This window comes from Ixodes scapularis, unplaced genomic scaffold, assembly GCF_016920785.2.
Source record: "Ixodes scapularis isolate PalLabHiFi unplaced genomic scaffold, ASM1692078v2 PGA_scaffold3__209_contigs__length_174095766, whole genome shotgun sequence".
Classification (NCBI taxonomy): domain Eukaryota; kingdom Metazoa; phylum Arthropoda; class Arachnida; order Ixodida; family Ixodidae; genus Ixodes; species Ixodes scapularis.
The window spans coordinates 154,484,192-154,507,656 of NW_024609868.1; positions in this window are offsets into that span (position 1 = coordinate 154,484,192).

A 23,465-nucleotide genomic window follows, 5' to 3' on the forward strand; every position below is an offset into this window, starting at 1 on the left:
AAGTTATGCCGCGCCGCGACCTGGCCGAGAATGAGGCAAGACGCACTTCGATTCGCCCGCAGCTGTCCAGCCTGCCAGAAAGCGAAGCGCAGAGGGGGGAAGCCTCCGGGCTTGATGCAGTCGGTGAAGAGTCACTACCCGCGGGAGACCGTCGCTTGCGACATTATTGGCCCACTGCCGAGAAGTCCGCGGGGAAGCCAGTGCCCCTTGGTTATAACCGATCATTTCTCAAAGTGGGCAGAGCAGTACCCACTGAAGAAGCTAGTTTCAGAACGGACCTGGAAGAATTTACTGGATACTTTCCTACGCTTCGTGACACCCAGGTGTCTCATTAGGGATAACGCTAGTTATTTCACTAGTAAAACGTTCGTGGACTCCTGCTTGGCGCTGAACATAAAGCACAAGAGGATAGCACCGTACCATCCCCAAGGGAATATCACTGAGCTAGTGAATCGGAATGTCAAGTGCATGCTGATCGCGCTAACGGGCAGACACCGAGACTGGGATGAGCACATCGCCGAGATGGGCTTTGCCATTCGGAATACCGTGAACAGAACGACTGATTTCACGCCAGCGTTTCTCAACCTGGGTAAAGAAATGCTGTCTCCGCTGGAGAACGAGTTACGGAGCGACCAAGGAACATCAGGACGCCCGCTCTCTAGGTAATTGTGAACAGCTAACGAACCGCTTGTCTGGGGCGCTGCACGATGATAGAGAGAATCAAGATACCGCAAGGATCCACCAAGTGGCGCAGTATCCATTGCAGCCGGAGTGGGTCCGTCTGCGATGTGGGAACCTGCCTGAAGTCGGCCCCCCTGCCACATTGTGGCCACGTGGACGGCGTGGGTGTAAGGAGGGGCTGCAACTTCATCTCTCTCCGGCGTTGGAAGCACTAGCCCAGACCAACGCCCGGCCAGCCCGACCACGAAGTCCCACACCCGGTCCGTGGCCACACGCAGCCGTCGGCGCCACGGGTCTTGGGAGCGCCCGACACCTGCTGACTGTGCGGGGTCCCAATCATAAATCTGGAGACTAACGAAGCAGGTCGACTTCAGCTCGACCTGCTGAAGGCACAGCCCCTCCCGGACAACGTGGCGGCAGCGGTTCAGAGCCTGAGGGCAAGCCGCCCGGACCTTCTGGCTCCCACTGCCTTGGCCTCCGTCCAGCCAGCCCGGCCTCCCGATAACCGTGCCGCCGCACCTGTTGTATTTTGTGTGCGTGTTGCTTTCAGAGTTTGCATGCGTCTTCGTTCCGTCTTGTGCTTGTGTTTCTCGGAACCAACGGTCTCCCCTATAGTGCTCCAGAAATTTATGACCCAGAGAGGGAACATTCCACCAAGCCGCCCGCGAACGCGAACGGACAGGCGACCACGGACCCCTGTGTAAACAGCACCAGCTGCACCTCGGAGGGGCGGCTTCTCGTCACTCGACACCGTGTACCCTCTTTCTCCTTCTCTCGCGTCTTTCTTCCCGTAACGTTGCTATGAAATAAACAGTTCTTCTTGAGAGTTGAAAAGGTTCGCTTCGTGTCTGTCTCTCTGGAACAGCGGCTGGCTGATTCCGAACCACCATGTAATGAAGTTAGCCGGCCATTTAGTAACATCTCTTTACTACTACAATACAGCACCAGCTGCCGCAGCCGTCGTCGAACCCGCTACCACGACGGCCCCTTCAAGATCGGCCGCCACCACCTCTTCCGGCGCAAGCCATTGGGCCCAGTGTCGTCCCTGCCCCCTTCGTCCCCCTCGTCTTCCGACGACGCCATCATGGCCGAGGTAGAATTCCTCGGCCAGACAAGTGAGCCCCCGAGCACCCGGAGCCCCCCGGAGACCGGACCTTGGGGGGAGGGGGGAAGGAGGGAGTGGGAAGCCGAGGAGGAAAACGGCGCGCGGGTGGCAGATGCTGTCGCCGGCAGAGCGGCGTTCGAGACGTGGGCACATTTAGTTTGGGACGAGGCGGGAGCGAGAACGGCCGGCAACGCAGCAACGCCCGGACGACTGGGCGACAAACCAGATCCACGGCCAGGACTACACTGTAAAAAAATTCCGTAATTTTACAAACACTTTGTCGTAATTCTGACGGACGGTGTGTCCGTTTCTTAGTTAACGGACATAAGACCCGTTTTTCGTTAGGTTGAATAAAATAGTACAGTTGTGTGCCAAAGAGTACCATAGTAAAAGATAAAAGCGTTAGAAGTGCTTTTATCGTTTAATCCTGCAAAGAGCAATTCTTTATAGTAAAGAGGCCAAAGACTATAACAAGAAACCCGCAGTACCCTGCAAAAGGAACAAATAAAAGGGGGGCGAAACACAAAATAGGAATCAAGTAAAAGTCTGCAATTCTTGTTAAAGCACATAGGCACTGCTCTACCTCACTGGGAGTGAAGGCAGCGAGTTTCCTGTCTACAGATGTTTTCGAGTTTGTGATGATTGTTAGGGGGGTTCTGCGTGAGTGGAAATAAAGGGATTGCCAGAACAGTGAAGACCACACCAAGAAGGAAGGCTGTTGCTCTACAGTAGGAAACGGTTGAAAGGCACCAGCACATTTCTTGCAAACAAGTCCCTTCAGTGCTGTCTCATGAACTTGCAGTTCCACAACGCTGTTTAGGAGGCATAAGACAACCCGCTGGAGGGCCACACTTGAAATCAACTCTGGTCGTCCAGTGAAGGGCCAGAATTCTAGCCAATGTCAAAGCAGTGAGTGATCCGGAGTGAGCTTGGCTGCCGAAGAATGGTGTATAGTTGCCCTTCGATGAAAACTTTCAACTGATCTTACAAGATCAACCTCACAGGAGTCTCATATGGAGCTGCGATACTCTAGCTGTGGCAGGACCAGGGCTGTGAAAGGCATGGGCGTACCAACCGGGGGGTCAAGGGGGACGCTTGTCCCCCAGTTCTTAGAGTGGGGGGGGGGGGCAAGTCATGTGTTTTGCCCCCCCCCCCCCCCTAAAACAGCCACCACTGGGCAGGGCAAACACTGGCTCGCAGCGCCCAAGGGATACCAAGGGCACCGCTCCTCGGCCCCGAAGGGGGGGGGGGAGGGGAAAGGGTTTTAGTTTGCCCCCCCCCCCCCCCACTCAAAACCAAGTTGGTACGCCACTGGTGAAAGGCACCTAAGTTTGTTATGGCCTGGTCTACTGGACACGCTAAGTACAAAACCCAGTGTTCCGCACGTTTTGAACAAAACTGTTGTCAGGCTGTGCAAAGAAGCATAGCTGGCTGTTTATAGTAGACCTTGTCGATGTTGTTCTGCAAACCCTGGTGGTTTCAGGGGCCACCTGATAAGCGGCACCAGTATCAGTCCGTCCGTAACAGCAGTGGAGTTGATTGCAGGGATCACGATTAATAAACATGTTGAGAACAAGTGGACTGAGCACACTGTACCGTCGAACTGTCGAGTATTTGGGGCCACTGGAAATGGTTCTATGGTATACACTGCACTCAACTTGAAGACGTCTAGTATGCACACATTTAATTAAATCGTGTTAATGAGCACCAGTGGCTTGCTGGGCAGGTCATAGGACTCAGCTTTCACGGAAGCCAGGTAGCATGCACAGAATAGCAGCCCCTTGCCATGCTTGTGAGAGGTTCCAGCTCCAGGTCGTGGCGTCGCCAAAACGGTAGTAGAAAAGGTACCACGACCAGCACACCCCTACAGTTCTTAGCACGATCCTTTCTGTAAGCAGTGTGCTCCACTGTAGCAATTGACAAGGTGACTGCCATAAACCGAATCCTGCATCCACGTTTTACATGCCACTAGAACTGTTGAGGGATACGTCTCATGAAGTGAGTGAAGGTGCAGCAGCCTATTCGGGACCAAGTGCCCTGTTTGAGAACCACACTGCGAGTTGAAGCAACGCAAACCAGGGAGTACAGGGTTGGGGTCCGTCTGGGCGGGCCAGGGTGGTGGAACACGGTGTCAGCGTCGCTGGTTGCCCGGGCAGGCCAGAGTGCGGTGTCCGTACTCGACACAGCTGTTGCAATGATGGGCTCGAGGTTTGTGGGGACGGCAGCGAAGTTCAAGGCGGCGGTAGTACACTGTGTAAGGGACATGGGTTCCGATGAAGGTGATGATGGCTGAACCTGTTGTGCCTACTCGCTTTGCGTGAAGGGTGTCACCTTGATAAGACTCCAGATCATTGATGATCTCGTCGGAAGTGGCCTCCGAGGCAATTCCACGTATAACACCTCGGCAGGAGTTGCTTGGAGCGGCTAGGTAGGAGTGGACGGGAGGGGAAGTGTTTTGTAAGGTGATATTGGTGATGCGAAGTAGCCAGTTGACGATCGCTTCGTGATGGGTACGGAGGACAGTTATTTTGCCGGAGGTGGAGCGACACGTCGGTACATGTATGAGCAGGAAGCTGTGCGGCTTGCAAGAACGCCGGCAAACTGTCAAGAGGCAGCGTAGCTGCGCCAGCAGGACGGACTGGGAGATGCACTATAACTACGTGATGTTCGGGGTTAAAGTCGGCCGGAAGACGAGATTTGCGGGGCTTTCCAGGGGTGATCCATTTCCCACCTTGGTCGTCTCGCTCTAGAGAGATTTTTATGTCCTGGCTCAGGATGGACGCAAAGATATTGGTGTGCTGCGAAGCGGCGATGTCGGCTTTAGCCATATTCGAATCAGAAACGGGCGTGCCGCTCGCAGAACGAGACTCGAGCGAACCGATCTCTTGGCGGACGTGCTGCGGCGGGCCGACGGAGCGCGGCGATGTTTATACCAGGATCACGTACAGTCGCGTACAGTTCTCTGGGGTTTGCGGAGCCCGGAGAAGACGTCCGCTCTCGTCGGAGGTTTGCAGCAGTGTCCGGACACTGAAGGTAAGGGCGTTCACATCGAAGAGTTCACTACTGAAGGAGGGCTACTGAGGAGCCACTGATCGTAGCAATCGCATTCCAAAGACACCGCGTTGTCGTAGATTGTTTTTCACCGGCTACGTCCTGTAGGGCTGAGGCCAGGGCTGGGGGATGCATCGCCGGAAACGCGGAGGAACCAAGTAACGACGTGAGGCTTGCCGAGACGGTTTGTGGGTGCCGACGACATTCGAGCAACGCTTCCAAGAAGACTGGATATTCTTTCCGGCGAGGACACAATACTTAGACAGCATGCTTGGGGCTGATGAGGATCGCAGGAGGTGGATAACAGGAGAACCAATGCACAGCAAATAGGTCGAGCACGGTACACGGCTAAAGTGAACTTTAACACGGCACAATGCTAGCACAATAGTGGTCGCCGCCATGTTAAATTGAAACGAAGTTGACGAAGCCAAGCTCCAGTTTAGTACACAATGCGCTTCGGCATGCTTTATTACAAATCATTTTATAAATCTTAAAACAATTTTTTGTATCTTAAAGTTTCAATTTAAGTTGAAGAAAACAAGCAAATTCACGTTGCGTCAAATAAACTTGGTCAGAACTCGGAACCAACGAGCATCGCCGCATTGCCATCGTAACAAAACGCAAAAACTTTCAAAAGCGAAGCGAGTTTCAAAACTTTCGCAACTTTCGGGCGCTTTCAGGCTTTAAGAACAAACATCGAAGAACGTGCTTGGAAAAGGCAAGTATAGGTGCCGGCGTGCCCATAAAACCAGCTGTGGATATGAGTCTAATTGGTGAGTGCTCGCTCACTCGTTTTACTTTTTGAGTCCTTTCTGGTCGGAGCGTTTATGACGTGACCCTTTTGTGTGCAGTCGGCGTGAAACCGAACGTGTGCGGTTCCTTGTCGCACAGGTGCTTTCCGGATTGGATGACCCTCGAGCTTTTGCCAAGGAAGCCACGGAACCGACGTGTCACTGCACGGGCACTCAGATTGCGGGCACGCAACCAAAGGCAAAGGTCCCACCGGAGGCAAGGGGGGCCAAGCGAGGCACTTGGTGAGTGTATCCGGGAGCTTGATTTCTGCAAATCGGGTGGCGGCTTGGTACCAGATAGCTAGGCGGTGTGTTTTGCGTAACCCATGACTACTAAAGGTACCCGTTAGTGTGATGGCGCTTGTATTCGCTTCCACTATGGGAGGTTAGATTGAAGTTCGATTTTCGTCCTCGGAAACTACTCGAAACATTGCGTGACGTGCGCCTTTAGAAGTATATAGGGTCTGTATTGATGATGTTGCTTGCGGAGAGTATAAACGAGTTCTCTCTCGACTGGTGCACTGACTTCTTATAAAAGAATTCTGTATATGGTGCACTTATTTACTAACCCTCTGGCAGTACTTCACTGTAAAGAATAGGAGAAAAAAAAACGCGCATTGACAAGTGTCAAACGAAACAGAAAAAAAAAAGTTTTAAACTACTTCCTCCTCAGCTCATAAGCAAAGGGAGAAATCACGTGGTCGTATTTCACTGGAACCCAAAGTTATCCCAGCAGTCTGAGAGTCAGCAAGGGCAAAGCCCTTAATAAATTGCATGCTTCACATTTTGGCAAGTGCCAACAACTATAAAGTATAAAACGCATGTAAGCAATTTAGCGAGCAAAACGAAAAGTGATGGCGACCCTTTTTGCTATCGCTCGATCAGCTGCACGACGAGGCAAGCCACATGAAAGCGACGGGAGCAAGCGACCGAGGCGATGAGCAAAGCTTTCTAGAAATCCAAAAACCGAGCAATGAGAGCTCTCCGTCACTCATTGCCGTCGCTCGCTAAATCGCGTACATACGGTTCAGCTTGAATTGTATGAACGCGAGAGACACATGCAACTCACTTCCAAATGCCTTTCATTTCAGGGCTACACTGCCATTTGCGTCCAAGTGCTGCACGGGCCTCGTGCACTGGCACTTTGACACCACTTAAGAAACTAACACAAACATATCCATGGGTTTTAGGTTAGGTTAGCCATCCTACAGAAAGGTGCTGCTCAGTTAATAGACGATTCGCTATTTTCCTGAGCGCCCCGGCCCGCCCGCGAGGAATTGCGGGAGAGATTGTCCTCGCCAGGTTGCTCTGCCTTGAGATCGCATTGCCTTGTCGCTTGCCTTCTCTTAATCTTGTTTTTCGATTCCATTACATATTTTTATCTATTCCAGTGTATTGTTTATCGCTTCTAAGGGTTTCTATTCTCTTCTGTGCACAATATTTCTTGTAAATATATAGTATTTCTGGCTTTATTTTGCCTTTTTCGACGGGAGTGCCGACGGACAACACGCCGCTTCGCGCGTCGTTTCCCGGGATGAGTACTACCATTGCTACAGATTCCTATCGCGCTGTTAGCTGTTTGTGTTGGTTCAATTTGACCCGCGTACAGCGGAGAGGAGCCGTTTATGGACACCCGCGCACATGTCATAGGGATAGGCACAGCTCTGAATCAACTATCGTGACGTGAGAGCCGAGCGCGCTGTGATTTGGCCACCCACGCTCGCTCAATTTACTCGCACTGTAGCGTATGCCTTCGAGTGCCGCTTACTTAACTAAGATAGAGCACACCTCTGTATCTTAGGGGGGCAGGGCAGGGCCCGAGGGTGGGGCCCTGCCCTGCCCCCCTCTCCCCCCCGCGGATCTCACCAGGGGGGGCACGGGCCCCGATGCCCCCCAAACTCTACGCCTATGCTTAGAAGCAATAAAAAATACATTAGCAATAAAAAAATACATTAGAATAGATAAAAACAGGTAATGGAATAAAAAAACAGAGGATTAAGAGGAGGCAAGCGACAAGGCAATGCAATCTCAAGGCAGAGCGGCTAGGCGAGGGACAGTCTCTCCCACAAATCCTCGTGCTTGGGGGATTTTGCAAAAAGGCTATTTATATCAAGTTCAAAATGAACAGCACTCTTCATTGACGGCTGGTTCACACGACGAACTGATCCACAGACGGATTGATCATGTCCGCGGTTCGTCCGTCTCCCAAGCGCATCCACACGAAGGAGCAGACGCGCAAATGACAGCCAGGACGAGCCGAACATGTTTGCGACAACACTGTGGCACTGTTGTCCAAGATGGAAATCGACATTTGCTGCTTTGAACAAGAACTGCGCGCCACTGTTACGTGCAGAATGAGACATGACACCATGATAGGCTTAGTGCGAAGCGCCACTAGCCTTACTAAACCAAACCATGGCAGAGACAGAAGCATGGTCCTGCTCGAGGAGACTTTAGCGTGGAGGCGGTGAAGTCCTGGGCCCGCTAAGTGGCATTTGGAGAAGCCTTCACTCACTTTGCACTTGCGCCTTCAGTACACCACAGCCACAAGAAAGGGCTTGCTGGGTGTAAGGTTGACAGGAGATTCAAAGTGATTGTGGTGTGGTAGACGCGTCTTTAAAGAAGCTTTTCGACGCAGATGAGTACCAGATTCTGGGTCATGTCAGTTGGGCAAAGTTCCTCATGCCAACCTTTTTGGTATGAGAAATGAAATGAAAGAATATTTTGTTGCAATAGTTTAGGTCATTTTCCTTTCAAAGTCTTACTTGCAACTTTCAGGAAAGCACAAGCATTACAGACCAGCTGCCCTCACAATCATGACCCCCCCCCCTGGTAGTTGCTGTCGGTGAGCAACCTGATAGCCTTGGGCTTTTCCGCTTTTCTAATAGAAATTAGCGGTTCTTGTACATGTGCAAAGGTGAAAAGTATGCTACTGCCATGTGTGTCAGTTTTGTAACTCTTTATTCCCTCAGACCGCAAATTTGTCTTCAGCTTGGTTCACATGCACAGCACATTCATGGCATCTTGTATCCAAAAATATCTATTGTGGGTTGGATGTGTGTTGGGGGGGGGGGGGGGGGGAGGGGGGGCATTACTTTGCTGGTTGAGTTGGTAGGCAGGAGATTGCGAGAAACAAAAGGGTAGATAAAATACAACCGTCACTTTTACTATGAAAACCTTTTAATACAGGACTGGCGAAAAAATGAGAACATGAAAAGGTATGACGTCCCGCCCTCCTCTTACTCTTTACTTTCTGTAACCTAGTCTGGTAATTTAGGATCATATACTACTACGTAAGATTCACCGACGTGGAAGGTGTTGGTGCACCTTAACCCATTTTGGACGAGCCTCGCTCGTCCACCTAGGGCCGTTCCTAAACCGTTTAGGATGAGTGTAACTCATCCGCGGACTATACCTCCCCCCTTGGCTCTTTTTGGACATCCCAGGCTTGTTCCGAGCATAGTTTGCGGTGCTGCTCAGAGATGGCAGCATGTATTTTTTTTATTGTACACATTTTTAAGGATGGCGACTGATTGTGGAGACATGTGCAGCTTGGGCCGTATGTGCAATAAATATAGAAAAAACAACTTAGGTTCAAAAATTGAAGAAAAAAGAAGCGGTTAAGGTAAACAGTGTGTGATATTATTATGCAGTTTCCTCGTTCCTTCGACAATGTCTAATTGAATACGAGACACACTTTTCTGAAGTGCAGGCAACGTCAACAGAAATGTTTGGCGTGAAATGACACGCCAAAAATACAATATAAGATAGCTATACTGCTAGGCCCCATTGTATGTTCCTGTAACCCTGCTAGATTTGTTTTGAGAATGGCGCGATAGTTTCGTGGATAAATCCACTTATATGTGAATCCCTCGGAGGGGCGGATCCAAGCAGAACTGTAGGCTGGCTTGGTAGCCAGCCTCCAGCGCGATGTCTCCTTGCACGCACTCACAGATTTGGCTGTCTTGGCGTCTCGAGCTTCAGTTTTCTCGTTTCCCTTCCACGTTTCGAGCATGCGGTTTGTGATGATTACGTCTACGACATCGCTCGCCTTGTCAAAGTGTTCGACATTGATTGCAGCAGCGATGAGTATGATTGCTATCAAGAGATGTTGAAAGCTGTTCATTTTGGCTGCGACCCGCTGGCGACAAACTCCAGTGACGGCGAGTTACGGACAAACTCGTTGTGGTCACTGTCGCCCGGGAATATCTCGCAGGCGCATGCAGGGTGGAAGGTCAACGGGCCGGCGGCGAGAGCGAGAAAAGCATTTGGGTTACCGAGTTGCGCGAGCGGTTTTGATCGTACCGCGGCAAGGAGAGCTTGGGCGATCATGGGGGCCCCTAGAATGAGAGAGCGTTCATGATTACATGCTTTATGGGCACCATGATATGACTAACTTGGGCAGTGTTGCCTGGTCGCCAGATGAAAATGATACAAATTCTTAAATTGAATAGTGCAATTACCAGAGCTCTAAAATTGTGTAACTTGGTGTATATACTAAGTAGTCTATGAGCAATCCATTTCAAGAATAATAGATCCGTTTAATTTTCGTGTCATAACCCCTTTAAGTCACTGCAGACTCCGCTGTCCACTTATTGCCGGTTCACATGATGAACTTATCCGCAGATAAATTGATCAAGTGACAAGACCTCCACGGAACATCAGTCCCCCAAGCACATCCATACAGAGGAGACGAGCAGATGACAGCGAGGACAAACTGAACCTATTCCCGGCCCTGCATTTCCGCAAAATGCCAACATTGCACTGTGGCACAGTTTTCCAAGGTCAGAAGTGATGTTTGCGACTACGATCACTGTGCTATTATGAAAAAGTATCGTGTGCTACTGTTACATACCGAGCAAGACAAAGCATCATGACAGGCTTAGCGTGAAGCGCTACTAGCTTTACTAACCACATGACACAAGTATCGTCCTGCTCCAGGAGGCTTCAGCGTCTAAGTGATGAAGTCCTGGTGTTGCGGAGGGGCATTTGGAAATGCCTTCACGCACTGCTTGCTTGTGCACCACTCTTCAGCACACTACAGCCGTAAGAAAGGTCTTGGCTGGGTTGAAAACTGGCTCTACATGCAGGGAAGCTTGCAACTTGCTAGGCAAGTTTTCACTGAAGCTTCTTGACACCAACCCGGAGGAGTACCAGAACCTGCAGCTTGTCGGCTGGGCAAAGTTCTTGCAGCTTCTTTCACGAGTGGAAAATAAGAATGGTTCGACAAAACAAAACAGCGAATGGACAAAGTACAGTGCACTATCTTTGTTTGGCTCATTCGAAAACCAAAAATATTGCTCTGCTGTTGGTGCTCTACCGTAAACGCTTTTACTGCTACTCACCCGCTAAAAATCTGGGCATGGAAGGGCACTTTGCCCTTAAGTCTGGGCGTCTGCTGACGAGTTGCAAATCGGAGGAATAGCCGACATGATGGTAACGTGACAAACGGTCCACGGATGAAAATTGCGATTCAATCCATCGCGTCAATCTGCCATTATTTGACAATTGTCCTAATATGATTAAATGTTCTCTGAAACAATGTAATGAAAGGAAATTTTTATAAACAATGCCTGCTCCTTTGACAACGGAATAGTATGAGCCTTGGTATAACAGGAACTTTCCGTAGATGAGACATAGGTTTATTCCATGCTCAAAGTAAAGACATGAGTTTGTCTTGGCAATGCCAACCTCCTGGGTATGGTCTGTAAAAAGTCCTTAATGACCGTGGTCAAGGGAGAGGAGTTTCTGCTTTCAAGAACAGGAGGGGGTGAAAGAAAAAGTGTCTCGATGAACAATGAATGCTCCAGCTAATCCACTCAGCCAAGTTTCTGCAACATGAACTAGGCTCTAAGAGAAAGACGTAGGATAAGCACTTCGAAATCTTTAGGATTTACCAAGGGATGAAATTAATTAGATGCACAAAAAAGTAGGGGGAGGAGGATGGCAAGAAAGTTTTGGGCTCGTGCTCTTACACTTGAATTGTTTGTGCAGGAACCATTACTGAAGCAGCACTTCATTCCTGAGGCAATAGTTTATTGCTAGTCGAAGCCTGTTTCCAGAAAAGCACATCAGGTGAGCGGCTTTTTTTTTTTTTTCTCTTAAACATGAGGTGCTTTTTAACGTTGCCCTCCAATCCCAAAGTGTTGTCCATACGTCCGTGCGCTTTGTCGCTAAATTTAGTGGGGACATTTTTGTTGCGTGACCTCTGCACAAGTTCAGTTTCCTCTCTAAATTTAGCAGAAAATTGATGTCACAGGACCTACAGACAATTTCAAGCTCTCTGATAAATTTAGTGGAAAAATGGATGTCACGTGAACTATGCAGCAATTCAATTTTCCCTCTAAATTTAGCGGAAAAATTGATGTCATCTGACCTATGCACCAATTCAGTTCCCCTGCTAAATTTGGTGGGAAAATTGATTTCACATGATCTGACGACATGTGACCTATAGACAAATTCAGGTTACCTGCTAGATTTAGCGGAAAAATTGATTTGACGGAACCTATACACCAATTCAGTTTCCCCACCAAATTTGGCAGAAAAATTGATGTCGCGTGATCTGACGTCATGTGGCCTATACACACATTCAGTTTAAAATAAAATGAAAAAAAAAACTACCTTTTAAATACTTCATTTCATGCGTTATAGCACTTTGAAGGTAATAGTCGCCTTTGAGCCACCGAAGCGGCTATTTCAGGTTAATGAAGTACTTTATAGGCACCACGTTTAAACAAAAACTAAAAAAGTCCTTGAATTACAAACAAAAAAAAAGTTAGAATGTGGACATCTTAAAAATGGTGTCTTAAGTTTTCTTTTGATCTTGTCAGTGATGTGATTGCTGCGCCAATTGCGCCAAACTGCGCCAAGGGGCTATCCCTGCTACATCCTGCTACATTTCGCCAAAATATGGGTAATCTGCGCCAAGCCTGCGCCAAAGGACCAGTTTTGGTCGCCTTTCAAAACCGAAACTAAACTGAGTATGCGTGAGCTAGGTGGCGCAAGCGGCCACCCGACACAAAGTACTCTGCATCAATCGTGACATTGTAACCCTGGAGCCGGGGAAAAGAAGGGACGTAGGACAGGCAAAAAACTCCAATCTCAGTATTGAACCAGCTTGCCTGCACCCTTGCTTTAGTTACATCAATCGCCCATCCGGTCTCGCATGGTTTCTCCCGCCGTCTCTTCTTTCGCGCTCTGGTCGTCTCGTGAATTTCGTCTCGCATTTTTTTTTAATTTTTACGATAGATGCGGGCGTGTGCGGACGCTCCGACGCTAACGTGCTGGGTACCAGCCATGCCGTCGCACTGAAACGAAATTAAGTTTTTGCGCGGCGGGAGTTACTTTTTGAGCTGAAGCCCTCGCTTCTGCAAGCAACGGCCGTGGGAAAACTATATTTGGTCCTGCCTACCAGTCCGCACGTCGCTACAGATATGGAGCTTCCTAAACTGGAACATAAGGATCGCCGCATGTTCATCAACATTCCTGTTCTTGTTTAAAACATACGCTACTACAAAAAATCCCTCATTAGTTCGAAGACTGCTGTGTCTAAGTATTAATTACCTAGGTTTCTCTTGGTTGGGTTTCTTTCGAGAGGGACCCCGGTACGTGAAAAATGTGTCGCGAAAGAAAGTTGGTGAAGAGAAGTTAGCTAAAGCAAATAAGGCAATGTCTGCAGGCTGAACCCGCACAGCGCGCTTGTTTGTCTCGATTGCAGTCGTTGCACAAAGCGCTCCAAGAACGTTTTGACCCTGACTCGCGATGTCATGCATCGATGCGCTCAGGTTCCTTTTTTTTTTTTTTTTTTTTAATGTTTAGCTTGTACCTTGCCTGCCGGCCTGGCAAGCACGCGCCGCTGAACTATTTTCTGTCGCATGCTGGGCAGTTACATTTTACATACAGTTTGGGAGACCAGTTGGCGACGGAGCGGATCGGCATGGTTTCGGTTTCGATCGAACAGGACGTCTCCGCTCGCGCGACAAAGCACGTGCAACTGCAAGCCTGCCGAAGTTGCCCTGACATGCATGCGAACATGATTGCACGACAGAGGCACCAGCTGGGACGCTTGCAATTCACTGTTTTACGTTTACTTTTGACGAAAGTCTGGCACGTCGGGAATCAGTAAAACGGTGGCAAGCGGTTTTTCAAAATTTTTCGGCAACGCCTAAGGCACTGTACAACTGTGGGGTGTCTCAATGTTTCTTTGGAGACATTAAAAGTGGACATTCATTACTAGCCTAAGCCAAAGCGAAGCTTGCAGCAGCTTTGCAGAAAGTTTTGAAAAGCAAAAAAGTACCCGCTAGTCGTACAGCACCTTTTTCTTGTGTGCAATTTCGCATTGCGCTGCAGTAGCTATTTGTTTCATCAGTCGGGGACTGCTTCCAATCATTATATTATATCACTAGTTAACCTAATGCTGCGATATTTACAACTAAGCTGGTCATTTTCAAATAATTTTTAATATCTGAAGTTTAGTTTTCAAATAAATTTGAATATGTGAAGTTTGGTTCTTATATATCTATTGTGGGTACATATATAGGTATCATTTAACTGAAGCATTGCAAAATCTGTCATGTCATTGACATTTCAGTTGCATCTTGAAAGACTCCTAGGTGGTCGAACTTGACTATAATTCGTTTATTTCAGCGAGCGAAGGTGCCCTTCATTTGTCCAGCACGTAAAACGAATGTTTTTATTTTTCTAAGAATATCTGCTTCGAAAGCCATTTTTGGTGCTCCGAAACACTGTTTTGGCTGCTCCAAAAGCCACTTTTGCTGCTCCAAAACACTGTTTTGGTTGCTCCGAAAGGTGCTCCAAAACGGCTTAGGCCAATCACATAACTGTCTTGTTAGTAGGAGCGTCATAATCATTCATTAAAATTTCAGCGTAGTCCTGCATGTTGCGGCACACCAAACAAAGCAGAGCGCAAGAACGGTGAAAAGAAAAACTAGCAAAAGTGACGTCAGTGGCAGGGTCCGATAACCCTTGTTCACCAATCGGCTGACTTGGGGATGCCAACAATGACGTCACGACGCTTTGGACAGATTACAGGTGGAAGAGAGACTCACTGCATGCCCTGCTGCAATCACTGCACATATTTTTGAAAAATAAATGCAGTTTACGTTGACTTTCGCCCAAGTTTAGTGCGATCGCTGAATTCATGGGACAAAATGCTATGGAAGTCCGCCCTTAGCTCAGATTTCTTAAAAAGTGCTTCAGCTTCTTTTTAATGCTACTTTGACTTAGTTGCACTAGCCGGTTCCAGTTTACATTAAGCCTACGAAGCTAAGCTAATAATTTGAATGTGACATACAGTAAACTCTCATTAATTCAAATTCCAGGAAACCACGAATTTTGCATGAATTGTCAAAAGCTCGAGTTATCAGTTCATCAAATATGTTGGAAGATAAATTGTGATTTGCTATATGGATGGCTGCACACACAAAACAGATATCAGATGAATTCCTCTACATTGGCCTACTAATAATAAGCAGGTATGCCACTCATGAAACATTGGTAAAATTTTTGACACAAGTTCATTCAACCCTCAAAAATGTTGTTTATCGGGGACTGTTTAGACAGCGCATGACACCTCAAAACAAAATTTTGTTCAACCAGCAAAAATGTTGTCTCTTATACAGGGTGATTCAAGGAGAGGCCTGGCTCTTTAAATCGACCGCAAAATTCGGTTTCTTAACCTATCATGCTACGACTTTGTGCAGCTTTGCCCACAGATGGTGCATTTTTTTTGTAAAATTTGCAAAGGGCAAACTTACCTGAGGAAAAAAAGTAAAGAAAGAAAAAGGCTTAGCTCCTATGGAAACGCAGCGAAGCCACCGGTCTTCAGACAACACGGTGCCGTTTCGCACGGGAGACAAGAGATGGCGCAACGAACGCCGCCAACAAACGAGCATACGGCACCGAGAGCGGGCGTCTTTTGCAGACAGTCTTTTCGACTCAAAAGCGGTGCGCGTTCCGCAGGCGGCGACAGTCGCAGAAACAAAAACAGGCGCTGTAACAACAAGGAACTGCAGTTCCTTGTCTGCTAAAGACGCCGGCTCTCAGCGTCGTCTGCTGGTTGGTTGGCGGCAGTTGGCGTCGCGACAGCTTGCGCCATCTCTTGTTTCCCGTGCGAAACAGTATCGTGTTGTTTGAAGACCGGTGGCTTCGCTGCGTTTCCATAGGAGATAAGCCTTTTTATTTCTTTACTTTTTTCTCGGGTAAGTTTGCTCTTTGCAAATTTAAAAAAAAAAAAAAATGCACTATCTGTGGGCAACGCTGCACAAAGTCGTAGCGCGATAGGTTAAGAAACCGAATTTTGCGGTCGATTCAAAGAGCCTGGCCTCTCCTTTAATCACCCTGTACTTGTGTGAACGCTGTGACGTAAAGCCACGCCTCCACATCACAGCCTCCACGCAAGTTTCTGTTGAAACTGCAGTGCAGCACCCCTTTTCGTCGCTCATGTCTCCTCTGCTTCAGAGACGTATATAGGGAGAGTTTAACCATTCGTTGGAATATATTCGAGGCAAATGAGGAAGCACCATTGGCCGAAGGTGGGCTGGGCATGTTCCAGAGCATTTTCAGAAATGCAAATATGGTCAACCAGAAGCTGCGCATAATACCCTGGTGGTGGTTGCGAAAAGCGAAATTAATAAGTGCGTCGTGGTAACTCTCGGTGACTGGAAATATGCTGCACATGATGTTTTGATCACGGCCATGCAACATCATGGTGGAAGATACATAAAGATATAGAAGGTATAAAAAGCATGCACGACCAACAGAACGATTGACATAACCCGAGCGCCGGGAATCTTCCATGGAAGCGATCTGACTTTGTTTCAGCAAAACAGAAATCAAGTGGCACAATCGTTTCTTACATCTTCTTGCATAACCATAATCGAAACATTTTGTGCACCATAACCATGAAGAGGTACTGCATTTAACCCTTACGCACTTATTAAAACTGTTTCTCACTACCACGGCTAGGAGATTCTTTTCGGCTTCTGGTTGGCCAAGAGATTTTGTCAAGCCCTCTATTTGCGCCCCGGTGTTAGGCATCTGCATTGCCCTAACTTCGTTTGCGCTTTCTTCTCTGTTCTAAACTCTCAAACTTAATTCGAGCAACGGGCATCGATGGCGACAGTCCCTCGGTCATCGGGACACCATTCGTCGGTTTTAGGGTACACGAATAACGACAGAAAGCGTTGAATACTGTCTGAGGACCTGTCTATCTTGCAACGGAATTCGGCAAGGTGAGTGCGGCTGTTTCGACATGACCCCAATCTCCGGTGGCAGTGGTTTGCTTCCGTAAACTGAAAAGACTTTTCTTCAACACCATCCTCTCGACCGTGCTCGTAACATTTTGTGAATGGAGCGCACACCGAACTTAACGCTGTACCGTCGATGAACATGGGGTACGCTCGCAAGGTGCGTGCAAGTTTTCTCGAGATAATTGCTGCTTCAGCTTGTAACATTTTCTAACTGAATTTATCCTACTATCGATATTTCAAAGTGTTGACAATGGCTCAATTTTATCAACTACAACGCTGAGTTGAAGGCTCATTTCCGCCGCCGGGTGTGGCTGAAATTTGTCGAAAAGCTTGTTCTATTGGTCTTCCTGAATCACGATCTCCTGAGCAATACCAGAGAGCCATGAACCTATGTTAACCGTCACAATGCGACTAGATTCTTATTTTAAAAATTAGTACATAATGTAGCCGGGAAGAGGCCTTCAATTTCTGTTGTTGAAAGTTGAAATATGCTCATGCATCAATTTCGAATCGTTGAATCATTGACCGACTCGCTCCGGCAAAAGGCCCATCTCGACTTTGCTGCTTTCAGTTCTCGACAAAAGACACACTCGTTGGCACGGGATCCTCAAATAAAACATTTATAAACACACACATGTTTCTATGTTTATAAACAGTGGTGCATGAGCGTGTTTCAACTTTAAGCAACAGAAATTGATGGTTTCTTTCCAGCTACATTATGTACTAATTTTGAAAATAAGAAGAATCTAGTCGGCATTGTGACGGTCAGCATGGGCCCATGGCTCTCTGGTATTGAGCAGGAGATTGGGATTCAGGCAAAGCAATAGAACTAACTTTTTGACAATCGCTAGCCACACCTGGCGACAAAAATCAGCCTTCAACTAAGTGCTGTAGATAATAAAATTGAGTCAATGTCACCAATTCGAAATATCTATATTAAAATAAATTCAGTTCCAAAATGTTACAAGCTGAAAGCAAATATCAGGAGAAAACTTGCACACACCTTGCGAGCGCACCCCGTGTTCATCGACGGTACAGCGTTAAATGTGATGCCCACTCCATTCACAAAATGTTCCGAGCACAGTCGAGAGGATGGCGTTGGGGAAAAGTCTTTTCAATTTAGGGACGCAAGCCACTACTGCCGGAAATCGGGGTCATGTGGAAAGCGATGGAGCTTAAAGACACTGTAGACGCACTCGCCTAGCCAGATTTCGTGCAAGCTACACAGGCTCTCGGACAATTTTCGACGCTTTCTGTCGTTATTCGTGCACCATATAACTGAGCAATGGTGTCTTGATGACCGGGGGACTGTTGCCATCCAAGCCCGTGGCTCTAATTAAGTTTGGAAGTTTAAAACAGAGAACAAAACACGAACGAAGTTCGGGCAATGCTTACACCGAACACCGGCAAAGCCTCTCATCTGGGGCTTTCACTGTCTTTAACGCTCCAGCAAGGGCGAAAGCGCCCGTAGCCCTTTCCCCTTTTATCTCTCGCACTCTTTTAGTAAAACAGTTTATACACGGTTCTGCTCTGCTTTAACCCCGCTAAACAAACTTCTTACCAAGCACCGGTGCACTGCGGAAAAGCAACACCAGCGGAAGCAAGCTCCACGGGTGTTGCTTCTCCGCAGTGCACCGGTGCTCCGAAAGAAGTGCGCTCAACGGTGCTGCGAGAACAAAAAGTATGAATTACACGAAAACATCGTTCGAGTTAAGCAGCTTATGAATACATTGAAAACGTAGCGGGTCAACCAAAGTTTTGAAATTTGTTTGACTTAACCAGAAGTATTAAATATCCGAGTTTGATTTATCGCGAGCCTACTGTATATACTAAGGGAGATCTGGCTCAATCCAATGTGCTTAATATCACTGAATAGTTGTGCGATTTTAATTGGCTAGTTTTATTTCTCAAGCACTTGATATGGTTCGTTCGGCATTCAAATCAATGCAAATTTTTACTTTGGTTCAATTTATGGGGGTTTATTTTATATGTCATGTTTAGTAGGAGCTAGGCCAGTTGGTAAGCATGTTGCTCACTTACTTTAACCGTGCATGTCATATCAATTTGTTGTAATTGTGTTTGAATGCAAATCCTCTTCTGCTCTTTATTTCAAGCTGCCCTTACATGCACCATGAAGATACCGAGGAGGTCTTCAATTGAATGACAACTTCAAGCACAAGCATGGAGGGGCATCTAAATGGCCAGCACAAGGACAACTATAATGTAAATTTTCTTCAAAGTTAAAGCAAGGCATGCCTTCTTCCAATAAAGGTATTGTGGCGAAACTTCTAAATTGGTTCGTTTGTTGAGCTGTCATCTATAGGAACAGCTGAGCTCACACAAACAAAATCCTGGCATTGAGAGGTACATGTTGTGTGCTCTTTCTGTTTTGCAAAACCTGAACTTTTTGGCTGAGGATGAAAGGTTATTCAAGTTCACATATTGAATGACGGAGCTATGAACTCTCCATACCAATCTACCCCAAAAGCTTCATGTGACTTAGGCTTGCTTGAATATGGAAGCTTTTTGCACTAAATAATGAAGCACTTGACCTTTACGTCTTTTTGAACTGGACTCTCCGTAAAAACAAGGCATATAATTTTGTAGAATGGCGAAATGTCTGTAGCCCACATTATGGACAGCTATCCATATGAAATGTGAAAGCTGTCCGCACTAAATAACGAAGGACTATACCTTTCCGAATTATATAAGGCCAAAGCTACGAGTCATCCGCACCAGTCCTGCACCTCTGATACGTCAGGTGACACCCCTGGCAGATCCAGAGCTCTGCCAGGTGAGTCGCCTGATGTATCGGAGGTGCAGGTGGTACGGATGGCTCGAGGCTTTGGCCTTATAAGGCGGAAAGGTATAGTCCTTCGTTATGTAGTGCGGATAGCTTTCACATTTCCTACGGATAGCTGTCCGTAATGTGGGCTACAGACGTTCCGTCGTTCTACGAAATTATATGCCTTGTTTTTACGGACGGTCCAGTTTCTAGATTACGGCAAACCATACCGGCAATATTGAACCAGCAACTTTTACCCGTAAAATGGAAACCGGATAACTGTCTGTAAAGTGAACTACGGACGTTTCGTCATTTTACAAAATTATATGCCTTGTTTTTACAGACAGTCCCGTTTCTAGATTACGGCAAACCATACCGGCAATATCGAACCAGCCACTTTTGCCCGTAAAATGGGGTGAAAAGTTTTTACAGTGTAGGTCAAGAAGTGAAAGGAGCAGTAAAACGTTTTCACACAACTCCTCGAACGTGTGACTTCTTGGGAGGGCGGACCAGGCAGGGATCGATTGGGCAGCAGTTTAATAGAGCCACCCACAGAGTCATGCACAAAGTGCTAAGATTAGCGCCAACGAAGAATACAAATATCCGGGTATCTCGCCGTACCGCATTGTTATTTTCATATTATATTGGTATCTCCCTCTGGAACTTTGTGATTTAATTCAAACATCTTGGTATTCATATTGCTTTTTACATATCATGGCAAGCTTGCGTTGATAACATTATTGCAAATACCACCCTATGCTAGAATGCGTGAAGCAAAATTTTACATTAGTATGGGATCTTAAGGTTATTTTTGTGTAAAAACTGTATTACATCACAAATTAGAGTACGACGCATTGATCTGGGATCTCGGCCACAACTCTTGTATCTAACCTTAAAGGGCAACTCCGGCCAAAACTCAAATTACTGGTATTGCTGTAGTGACACAAAATACAGCCGCAGCCAAAATATTACGTCAATGGGACGCGGCATTCTCAACTAATGCCGATAATAAAAATGCGACCCGCCGTGAGTCGCTGCTCCTTAGCGGGCGGCCAGCGGGTTGCCGATCGCTCAAGCAACATTGGGCCGTGACGTCAGTATCGTTCTCTGTTTTTCCTCCGGTCCGGGCGTTGCGCGGAGTGCGCTTCTTTGAGCCGCTGCCAACGCTACTTCGGCTTGTGATTGGTGTTTTTAGCCGTTGCTTTTATCTGTAGCCCTGTAGCGTCGGTATAGCCTTTTGTTTATTTGCTTGTGAAAACTCCAAGACTCGTTTTAGCGAGCAACTCGGTGCGCCCAAGAATGCCCAGCTGTTCCTCGAAAGATAGCGAGTGCAACTTGCAGCGCTTTGGGCTGCTCAAACAACCTGCTGCGCAGCACGGAAGTGCTTTTTCACAAGTTTCCAACGGACCGGAAATTGGAGAAGGTGTGAATGAACGCTGTTCGACGAGTGGACTTTGGACTTCGGCTTTTACGCGCCCGAGGAAAAAAGAACGAAAAAACAGACGTGTACAGCCCAGCACACGTGTGTTCGGGCGCCGCGGCCCGCGCCGGAGAGCCTCAAAGCTTCGTGCCTCGGACTGACCCGCAGCGCGAAAACGACAGGGCCCCCAGTACTGTACGTCACTGGCTGCGCGGCGTAGAGCAACGCCGCACCATCCACGGAGCCCCGACGACAATTTAGGCCTAGCGACGAGTACGGAAGACCGCGCCCACGGCGACAGCCGCCGAGTACGGCACCGAACGAGTTCACTCGTTTTCCAGTCGCTAGCTTTTGGGTATACAAGCGACGAGTACGGCATAGCGCACGCACGGCGGCGGCCGCCGAGTACGGCACCGTATGAGTTCACGGGTTTTCCAGTCGCTAGCTTTTTGGCATACACACTAACCCTTGCTACATACGCTGGATAACTACCACATATACAGAATTAAAATAAAATGAGCTTACCTCCTATCTCTAGATAGTTAGCGCAACAGAGGTAGGTGCCGCTCGGCCTGGGTACTCGTCGAACGAGAACGATCTTGACGTCACGTTCACATCCCGGCTGATTTCCAAAGTTGCCGGGGCCTCGAGCGGCTAGCTCCGGTTTTATTGGCCGCGCCCCCAAACAATACTTTGAGGCGTCGATATCTTTAAAACTGCGCACAATAACGAGAAAAAAAGTACACCTTGCAATTCAGGGACGCTGACTGCACTAGAAACAGTCATAATCCCTAAATCGAAAGTATGGACCGGAGTTGCCCTTTAAGAGCCTTCAAGATCAGGGTGTGCTATTTAATTTTTTTCTAGTAATCATCATACCGCCCATGTTTCTTTTATGAATGCTAGCCTATAGACTACTTTTTGTTGTATTATGCATACCTCGTGATTGCGTGTGTCATAAAGTGTATCACACTAGCTCTGGTCCAAATGACAAGTTCCTTTCTTCAGCCCTCTCCGTATATTTCATATCGCATGAACCATCAATTCAATGTCGGAATTTATTACCATCGTATCACTGCCCAAATCTACTCTTCTATACACAGAGCTTCATCCAAATGGAACGAAATGTCCGCATATTTAGTGTTAATATCATAAATCGACTCTTATTAAGCCTACCATAACCAAGATTTTTTGTTCATGTTGACCTTGAATGTTTATGTTGCCAATTCATATTTTATAATAATGTCACTTTTATCCTGTATTTTCCCACTGCTGCGTAATGCTTCCGGTCCCTGAGGACATTGAAATAAAGAAAGAAGATAAACACCGGTTGCGCGATATCAGTTATAAATTTGCTTATTATTTATTACTTATACAAAATATTGCCGGATAAAAATACGTTTGAAGTAAGTGTATTTGAATTTAAGTACTTTTTAAAATAAATAGTTGCAAATCTTTGATAAATTGTAACTCTATAAAAATTACGTGTTAAAGTAGCCTACATGACCATTGTAAAAAGAAAGGCCGCATTAATTTTTGTCAAGATAGATCACTCTTCTCGGGTATAAATATGTTGTTTATATTAGTGGCCCTTCCGTGAGTTACAGGAATGGTCAAACTCCCCCAACCTCGAATGCTGAATGCATCACCGAGGTTCCCCAGCGGAGTGTGTCAATACGTCTATGACGATCTGTATCACGTTGCACTCCTTCCTCATCGATAGATTATTAGGCAACCCTAAAATAGCGTGTTGCTAAAAGTGGTACGTCCGGCCCGAGACACTCACCCCCTCAGGTGTACAACCCCAAGACGCGGCCCACGTTCACGATCTATTCCCGCACCCTGTACCAGCGCTATTCAGGTTAAGCTTTCATTAGCTCCCGTGATGGATGCCCCGGAGATTCGCCTAGCAGACTGACATCCGCTACCACTTCGGCGCAAAACACGGGGAATACGGCAATTACGTCCCCCAGTGACTGGTGCTACACTTAGCAGCCGGGTACTGGCGTCGCTCCATTTCCCATGTGTCGTAAAGTGCTGCCGTCCTGGATTTCTTTGGTCGCCTGCTTTCCCTTTTCCCCCGCTCTCCCGAAGAAGGACGCGGTCGACGCCAACGCCGCCAAGCGCGTGACGTCCTCCGTGACGTCACGCGCCGTGTCCTCCCGTTTTTCTTTTCCCGGCCTCGCGGGTCGTTGGATTCGGAGTGCGCGGTCCTCGTCGCGGAGTCGTTACCACGTGCTCCGAGCTGCCTTTCACCGTCAAGGCGCTCCGCACAAAACGAGGCGACTACTTGTGTGTGCCGCGCGTCGCTTGTTTCCTCATCTCGGCTGTTCGCGGTCTGGCTTGGCGTTGTCGCAGTTAC